An 8560-nucleotide genomic window follows, 5' to 3' on the forward strand; every position below is an offset into this window, starting at 1 on the left:
TTCAACGCCAGATCCATGCTCTGTTCTGGCGTTGAACGCCAGCCAGATGCTCCTTACTGGCGTTTAAATGCCAGTAAGTCCTTCCTCCAGGGTGTGATTTTTCTTCTGCTATTTTTTATTCTATTTTTAATTTTTGTATTTATTTTGTGACTCCACATGATCATGAACCTAATAAAACATAAAAGAATAATAAAAAGAAAAATAAAATTAGATAAATAAAAATTGGGTTGCCTCCCAATAAGCGCTTCTTTAATATCAATAGCTTGACAGTGAGCTCTCATGGAGCTTCACAGATATTCAGAGCATTGTTGAGACCTCCCAACACCAAACTTAGAGTTTGAATGTGGGGGTTCAATACCAAACTTAGAGTTTGGTTGTGGCATCCCAACACCAAACTTAGAGTTTGACTGTGGGGGCTCTGTTTGACTCTGCATTGAGAGAAGCTGTTCATGCTTCCTCTTATTACCAAATAACTTGGCATTTAGCTTCATGATGGCTCCTAGATATTGAGCAACTTGCTCTTCAGTTACATCTTCATCCTCTTCAGAGGAAGAATAGTCTTCAGAGCTCATGAATGGCAGAAGGAGGTTTAATGGAATCTCTATGGTTTCTATATGAGCCTCAGATTCCTTTGGGTCCTCAATAGGGAACTCCTTCTTGGTTGGGAGACGTCCCATGAGGTCTTCCTCATTGGGATTCACGTCCTCCCCTTCCTCCTTGCATTCGGCCATATTGACTATATCAATGGCCTTGAACTCTCTCTTTGGATTCTCTTCTGTATTGCTTGGGAGAGTACTAGGAGGAGTTTCAGTTACTTTCTTACTCAGCTGGCCCACTTGTGCCTCCAAATTTCTAATGGAGGACCTTGTTTCACTCATGAAACTTAAAGTGGCCTTAGACAGATCAGAGACTATATTTGCTAAATTAGAGGAGCTCTGCTCAGAATTCTCTATCTGTTGCTGAGAAGATAATGGAAAAGGCTTGCTATTGCTAAACCTATTTCTTCCACCATTATTAAAGCCTTGTTGAGGCTTTTGTTGATCCTTCCATGAGAAATTTGGATGATTTCTCCATGATGAATTATAGGTGTTTCCATAAGGTTCACCCATGTAATTTACCTCAGCCATTGCAGGGTTCTCAGGATCATAAGCTTCTTCTTCAGAAGATGCCTCTTTAGTACTCTTGGATTCATTTTGCCATCCATTCAGACTTTGAGAAATCATGTTGACTTGCTGAGTCAACACTTTGTTCTGAGCCAATATGGCATTCAGAACATCAATTTCAAGAACTCCTTTCCTTTGAGGCGTCCCATTATTCACGGAATTCCTCTCAGAAGTGTACAAGAATTGGTTATTTGCAACCATGTCAATAAGTTCTTGAGCTTCTGTAGGCGTTTTCTTTAGGTTAATGGATCCACCTGCAGAATGGTCCAATGACATTTTGGAAAACTCAGATAGACCATAATAGAATATATCTAATATGGTCCATTCTGAAAACATGTCAGAAGGACACTTTTTGGTCATCTGCTTGTATCTTTCCCAAGCTTCATAGAGGGATTCACCATCTTTTTGCTTGAAGGTCTGAACATCCACTCTAAGCTTGCTCAGCTTTTGAGGAGGAAAGAATTTATCCAAGAAGGCCGTGACCAGCTTATCCCAGGAGTCCAGGCTATCTTTAGGTTGTGAGTCCAACCATGTTCTAGCTCTGTCTCTTATAGCAAAAGGGAAAAGCATGAGCCTGTAGACTTCAGGATCTACTCCATTCGTCTTAACAGTCTCACAAATCTGCAAGAACTCAGTTAAAAACTGGTAAGGATCTTCATATGGAAGTCCATGAAACTTGCAGTTCTATTGCATTAAAGCAACTAATTGAGGTTTCAGCTCAAACTTGTTTGCTCCAATGGCAGGAATTGAGATGCTTCTTCCATCAAACTTGGACGTGGGTTTAGTAAAATCACCAAGCATCCTCCTTGCATTATTGTTGTTGGGTTTGGCTGCCATCTCCTTCTCTTGTTCGAAAATTTCAGAAAGGTTGTCTCTGGATTGTTGTAATTTAGCTTCTCTTAGTTTCCTCTTCAGAGTCCTTTCAGGTTCAGGATCAGCTTCAACAAGAGTGCCTTTTTCCTTGTTCCTGCTCATATGAAAGAGAAGAGAAAAAAAAGGAAGAGGAATCCTCTATGTCACAGTAAAGAGGATCCTTATTATTAGTAGAAGAAGAAAGGGGATAAGGATTAAGAAGAAGGAATAATCCAAACACAAGGTAAGGATAGAGGAAGTGATTGGAGATGAAGAGAGGTGAAGAGAAGTGTTAGTAAATAAATAAATAAATAGAAGAAGATGAGAGAGAGAATTCGAAAATTAATTTTGAAAAGGAGTTAGTGATTTTCGAAAATTAAAGATGAGATAGAATTAAAATTAAAATTTAAAACAATCAATTAATTTAAAAAGAATTTTGAAAAAGGGATGAGATATTTTCAAAAATTAGAGAGGGAGAAGTAGTTAGGTGGTTTTGAAAAAGATAAGAAACAAACAAAAAGTTAATTAGTTAGTTGAAAAAGATATTAAAATCAAATTTGAAAAGATAAGAAGATAAGAAGTTTAGAAAATATATTTTAAAATCAAATTTTTGAAAAAGATAAAATTTTGAAAAAGATATGATAAAAAGATAAGATAAAAAGATATGATAAAAAGATATGGTTGAAAAAGATTTAATTTTTAAAATTAAAATTAATTACTTAACTAACAAGAAACTAAAAGATATGATTCTAGAATTTAAAGATTGAACCTTTTTTAACAAGAAAGTAACAAACTTCAAATTTTTTAATCAATCACATTAATTGTTAGTGTAATTTCAAAAATTTGAAATAAAATTAAGAAAATAATTTTGAAAATAATTTTAAAATTTTTGAAATTAATAAGATAAAAATGAAAAAGATTTGACTTTTTTGAAAAAGTTTTGAAAAGATAAGATTTTTAAAATTGAAAATTTGACTTGACTTGTAAGAAACAACTAATTTTAAAAATTTTTTGACTAAGTCAACTCAAATTTTCGAAAATTTGGAGAGAAATAAGGAAAATATATTTTTTGATTTTTTTTAAATTTTTAATGATGAGAGAGAAAAACAAAAATATGACCCAAAACATGAAAATTTTGGATCAAAACACTTAATGCATGCAAGAACACTATGAATGTCAAGATGAACACCAAGAACACTTTGAAGATCATGATGAACATCAAGAACATATTTTGGAAAAAAATTTTATGCAAAGAAAACATGCAAGACACCAAACTTAGAATTCTTTAATGCATGGACACTATGAATGCAAAAATACACATGAAAAACAACAACAATCACAAAACAAGAAAATATCAAGATCAAACAAGAAGACTTACCAAGAACAACTTGAAGATCATGAAGAACACTATAAATGCATGAATTTTCAAAAAATTCAAGAAATATTTTTAAAGCATGCAATTGACACCAAACTTAAAAATTGACTCAAGACTCAAACAAGAAACACAAAATATTTTTGGTTTTTATGATTTTATGATTTTTTGTATTTTTATTATTTTTTCGAAAATATTCTTTAGGAAAACAAAAAAGAGAAAAAAATTTTTGAAAGATTTTTTTTGAAAATTTTTTTGAAATTAAAACAAAAAGAAAATTACCTGATCTGAGCAACAAGATGAACCGTCAGTTGTCCATACTCGAACAATCCCCGGCAACGGTGCCAAAAACTTGGTGGACGAAATTGTGATCATCAACAATGGCTCCAAAGACTTGGTGCTCTCAAACATAAATCACACTTTATCACAACTCCGCACAACTAACCAGCAAGTGTACTGGGTCGTCCAAGTAATACCTTACGTGAGTAAGGGTCGATCCCACAGAGATTGTTGGTATGAAGCAAGCTATGGTCATCTTATGAATCCTAGTCACGCGGATTTAACTAATTTAAGAGATTATTGGTTTTGCGAATAATAATAATAAATTAAATAGAAAATAAAGATAAAGTTACTTATGTAATGCAATGGTGGGAATTTCAGATAGGTGTATGGAGGTGCTGTGTTCCTTCTGAATCTCTGCTTTTCTACTGTCTTTATCTAATCTTTGTCACTCCTTTCTATGGCAAGCTGTATGTAGGGCATCACCGTTGTCAATGGCTACATCCCATCCTCTCAGTGAAAATGGTCCAAATGCTCTGTCACAGCACAACTAATCATCTGTCGGTTCTCGATCATGTTGGAATAGAATCCCTTGATTCTTTTGCGTTTGTCATCACGCCCAGCAATCGCGAGTTTGAAGCTCGTCACAGTCATTCAATTCCAGAATCCTACTCAGAATACCACAGACAAGGTTTAGACCTTCCGGATTCTCAAGGATGCTACCAATGAATTCTAGCTTATACCACAAAGATTCTGATTAAGGAATCTAAGAGATACTCATTCAATCTAATGTAGAACGGAGGTGGTTGTCAGGCACACATTCGTGGATTGAGGAATGTGATGAGTGTCACGGATCATCACCTTCTTCATAGTGAAGCACGAATGAACATCTTAGATAGGAACAAGCGTGTTTGAATGGAAAACAGAAATAATTGCATTAATTCATCGAGACGCTGCAGAGCTCCTCACCCCCAACAATGGAGTTTAGAGACTCATGCCGTCAAAAGGTATATAATTTAGATCTAAAAATGTCATGAGATTCAAAATAAATCTCTAAAAGTTCTTTAAATACTAAACTAGTAACCTAGGTTTACAGAAAATAAGTAAACTAAGTAGGATAGTGCAGAAATCTACTTCTGGGGCCCACTTGGTATGTGCTGGGGCTGAGACTTAAGCTTATCACGTGCCTGGGCTGTTTCTGGAGTTGAACGCCATGTTGTAACCTGTTTCTGGCGTTGAACTCCAATTTGCAACCTGTTTCTAGCGCTGAACGCCAGACTACAACATGGAACTGGCATTGAACGCCAGTTTACATTGTTTATCTTTGTGCAAAGTATAGACTATTATATATTGCTGAAAAGCCCTGAATGTCTACTTTCTAACCCAATTGAGAGCTTGCCAATTGGACTCTTGTAGATCCGAAAAATCTATTCCGAGTTCAGGGAGGTCAGAATCCAACAGCATCAGCAGTCCTTTTTCAGCCTAAATCAGATTTTTGCTCAGCTCCCTCAATTTCAGCCAGAAAATACCTGAAATCACAGAAAAACACACAAACTCATAGTGAAGTCTAGAAATATGAATTTTGCCTAAAAACTAATAAAAATATACTAAAAACTAACTAAAACATACTAAAAACTATATGAAATTAACCCCAAAAAGCGTATAAAATATCCGCTCATCAATAGCCATCTGGGCATTAAACGCCAGAAAGAAGTAGCTTCTGGGCATTTAACGCCAGATTTACAGCATCCTGGGCGTTCAGAAAAATGCCCAGTGGTAAAGGAGTTTCTGGCATTTAACGCCAGCTAGAAGCAACAGCTGGGCGTTAAACGCCCAGGCCAAGCACCAACTGGGCGTTAAACGCCCAAAACATGCAGCAGTTGGGTGTTTAACGCCAGGATTGTGGAAGGGAGGAAGTTTTTATTCCCAACTTGATTTTTTTTCAAATTTTCATGTTTCCATCCATAATTTCTTGCATAAACATATTACAAATCCTAATTTTTCAAATCCTTTTTTCAAAGATATCAAATGTATCTTAATTCTAAACCTAAATCTTTTTTTTTTAAATCCTCTTCAACTTCTTTTCAAATCTTTTTCAAAACTCAATTATCTTTTTGAATTCTTTTCAAATCTTTTTAAATTCTTCTCAAATCTTTTTAAACTCATCGTATCTTCTTTTCAAAATTCAGATTTATCTTTTTCAAATATCTTTCATGTCTTTTCAATTTTAAAATTGCATCTTTTTCCTATCATACTTATCTTTTACAAATCATATCTTCTATCATATCTTCAAAATTTTCGAAAACCCACCCCCTTCCCTTTAAATCCAAGTTCAGCCTCCCCCCTCTCCTCCACAGTTCGAACTTGGCTCTTCATCTATCCCTCTTCTTTCCTTTCTTTTGCTTGAGGACAAGCAAACCTCTAAGTTTGGTGTGTTTATCCATGATCACTAAACCAATACCCACTAAGATCATGGCTCCTAAGGGAAAACAAACCACTCCAAGAGGCAAGAAAGAGAATATTCCAAAACCACTTTGGAATCAAGGGAATTTCTTAACCAAAGAACATTCAGACCATTACTACAAAATAATGGGTCTAAGGTCAGTGATCCCGGAAGTTAAAATCGATCTGAAAAAAGATGAATATTCAGAGATCCAAGAGCAAATTCAAAACAGGAGCTGGGAAATCCTAGCTAATCCTGAAACAAAGGTGGGAAGAAACATGGTTCAGGAATTCTACTCTAATCTATGGCAAACAGACAGGCAGAGAATAGCTGGAACTGCCTTTTATGACTATCAAACGCTGGTCAGAGGGAAGATTATTCACCCCCCACCCTGACAAAATTAGGGAGATCTTCAAGCTACCTCAGCTGCAAGATGACACAGATTCTTTTAATAGGAGAATGATGAAAACAGATAAAAGCTTGGACAAAATTCTAGAGGACATATGCCTCCCTGGAACCAAGTGGATGACCAATAGAAAGGGTGTCCCAAACCAACTCAAGAAAGGAGATTTCAAACCAGTCGCCAGAGGCTGGCTGGACTTCATTGGGTGTTCTATACTGCCCACTAGTAACCGCTCTGAAGTCACCATCAAAAGAGTAGTAATGATCTATTGCATTATGCTGGGAAAAGAAGTGGAAGTTCATCAGCTGGTCTCTTGTGAACTTTACACAATTGCAAACAAGAACTCCAAAGACGCCAAATTGGCTTATCCAAGCTTAATCTCTATGCTATGTGAAGATGCTGGGGTGAAGATGGGAGTAAATGAGTATATCTCAGTTGAGCAACCAATCACCAAAAAGTCAATGGAAGGACAACAAGTGCAGGACGATTGATGAGCGGATAATTTATACGCTTTTTGGCATTGTTTTTAGTATGTTTTTAGTATGTTTTAGTTAGTTTTTATTATATTTTTATTAGTTTTTAGTTAAAATTCACTTTTCTGGACTTTACTATCAGTTTGTGTGTTTTTCTATGATTTCAGGTATTTTCTGGCTGAAATTGAAGGACCTGAGCAAAAATCTGGTTCAGAGGCTGAAAAGGACTACAGATGCTGTTGGATTCTGACCTCCCTGCACTCGAAGTGGATTTTCTGGAGCTACAGAAGCCCAATTGGCGCGGTCTCAACTGCGTTGGAAAGTAGACATCCTGGGCTTTCCAGAAATGTATAATAATCCATACTTTGCCCGCGATTTGATGGCCCAAATAGGCGTTCCAAGTCAGCTCAAGAATTCTGGCGTAAAACGCTGGAACTGGCACAAGAATGGGAGTTAAACGCCAAAACTGGCACAAAAGCTGGAGATTCACTCCAACAAGAGTCTCTACACGAAAATGCTTCAATGCTCAGCCCAAGAACACACCAAGTGGGCCCGGAAGTGGATTTTTATGTCATTTACTCATTTCTGTAAACCCTAGCTACTAGTTCTCTATAAGTAGGACCTTTTGCTATTGTATTTACATCTTTTGATCACTTTAGATCCTTAGATCATCTTTGGACGTCTAGTTCTTAGATTATTGGGGGCTGGCCTCTCGGCCATGCCTAGACCTTGTTCTTATGTATTTTTAACGGTGGAGTTTCTACACACTATAGATTAAGGTGTGGAGCTCTACTGTACCTCGAGTATTAATGCAATTACTATTGTTCTTCTATTCAATTAAGCTTATTCTTATTCTAAGATATCACTTGTTCCTCAACTTGATGAATGTGATGATCCATGACACTCATCATCATTCTCACCTATGAACGTGTGCCTGACAACCACCTCCGTTCTACCTTAGATTGAGTGGATATCTCTTGGATCCCTTAATCGGAATCTTCGTGGAATAAGCTAGAATTGATGGTGGCATTCAAGAGAATTCGGAAGGTCTAAACCTTGTCTGTGGTATTCTGAGTAGGATTCAAGGATTGAATGACTGTGACGAGCTTCAAACTTGAGATTGTGGGGTGTTAGTGATAGACGCAAAAGAATCACTGGATTCTATTCCGACATGATCGAGAACTGACAGCTGAATAGCCGTGCTATGACAGAGTGCGTTGAACATTTTCACTGAGAGGACGGGACTGTAGCCATTGACAACGGTGATGCCCAACATACAGCTTGCCATGGAAAGGAGTAAGAAGGATTGGATGAAGATAGTAGGAAAGCAGAGAGACGGAAGGGACAAAGCATCTCCATACGCTTATCTGAAATTCTCACCAATGAATTGCATAAGTATCTCTATCTTTATTTTATGCTTTATTCATAAATCATCCATAACCATTTGAATCTGCCTGACTGAGATTTACAAGATGACCATAGCTTGCTTCATACCAACAATCTCCATGGGATTGACCCTTACTCGCGTAAGGTTTATTACTTGGATGACCCAGTGCACTTGCTGGTTAGTTGTGC

The 8560-nt window shown here is 36.7% G+C and overlaps 1 non-coding gene across 1 annotated transcript; it reads left to right on the forward strand.

Annotated features, from left to right (window-relative positions):
* Window positions 1–1497: 1497 nt before the first annotated feature.
* LOC112793380 (small nucleolar RNA R71) lies at window positions 1498–1601 on the forward strand. The gene has a single exon (XR_003198075.1). It is a non-coding gene; the product is annotated as a small nucleolar RNA R71 (small nucleolar RNA).
* Window positions 1602–8560: the final 6959 nt, after the last annotated feature.

This window comes from Arachis hypogaea, chromosome 3 (assembly GCF_003086295.3).
Source record: "Arachis hypogaea cultivar Tifrunner chromosome 3, arahy.Tifrunner.gnm2.J5K5, whole genome shotgun sequence".
Lineage (NCBI taxonomy): Eukaryota > Viridiplantae > Streptophyta > Magnoliopsida > Fabales > Fabaceae > Arachis > Arachis hypogaea.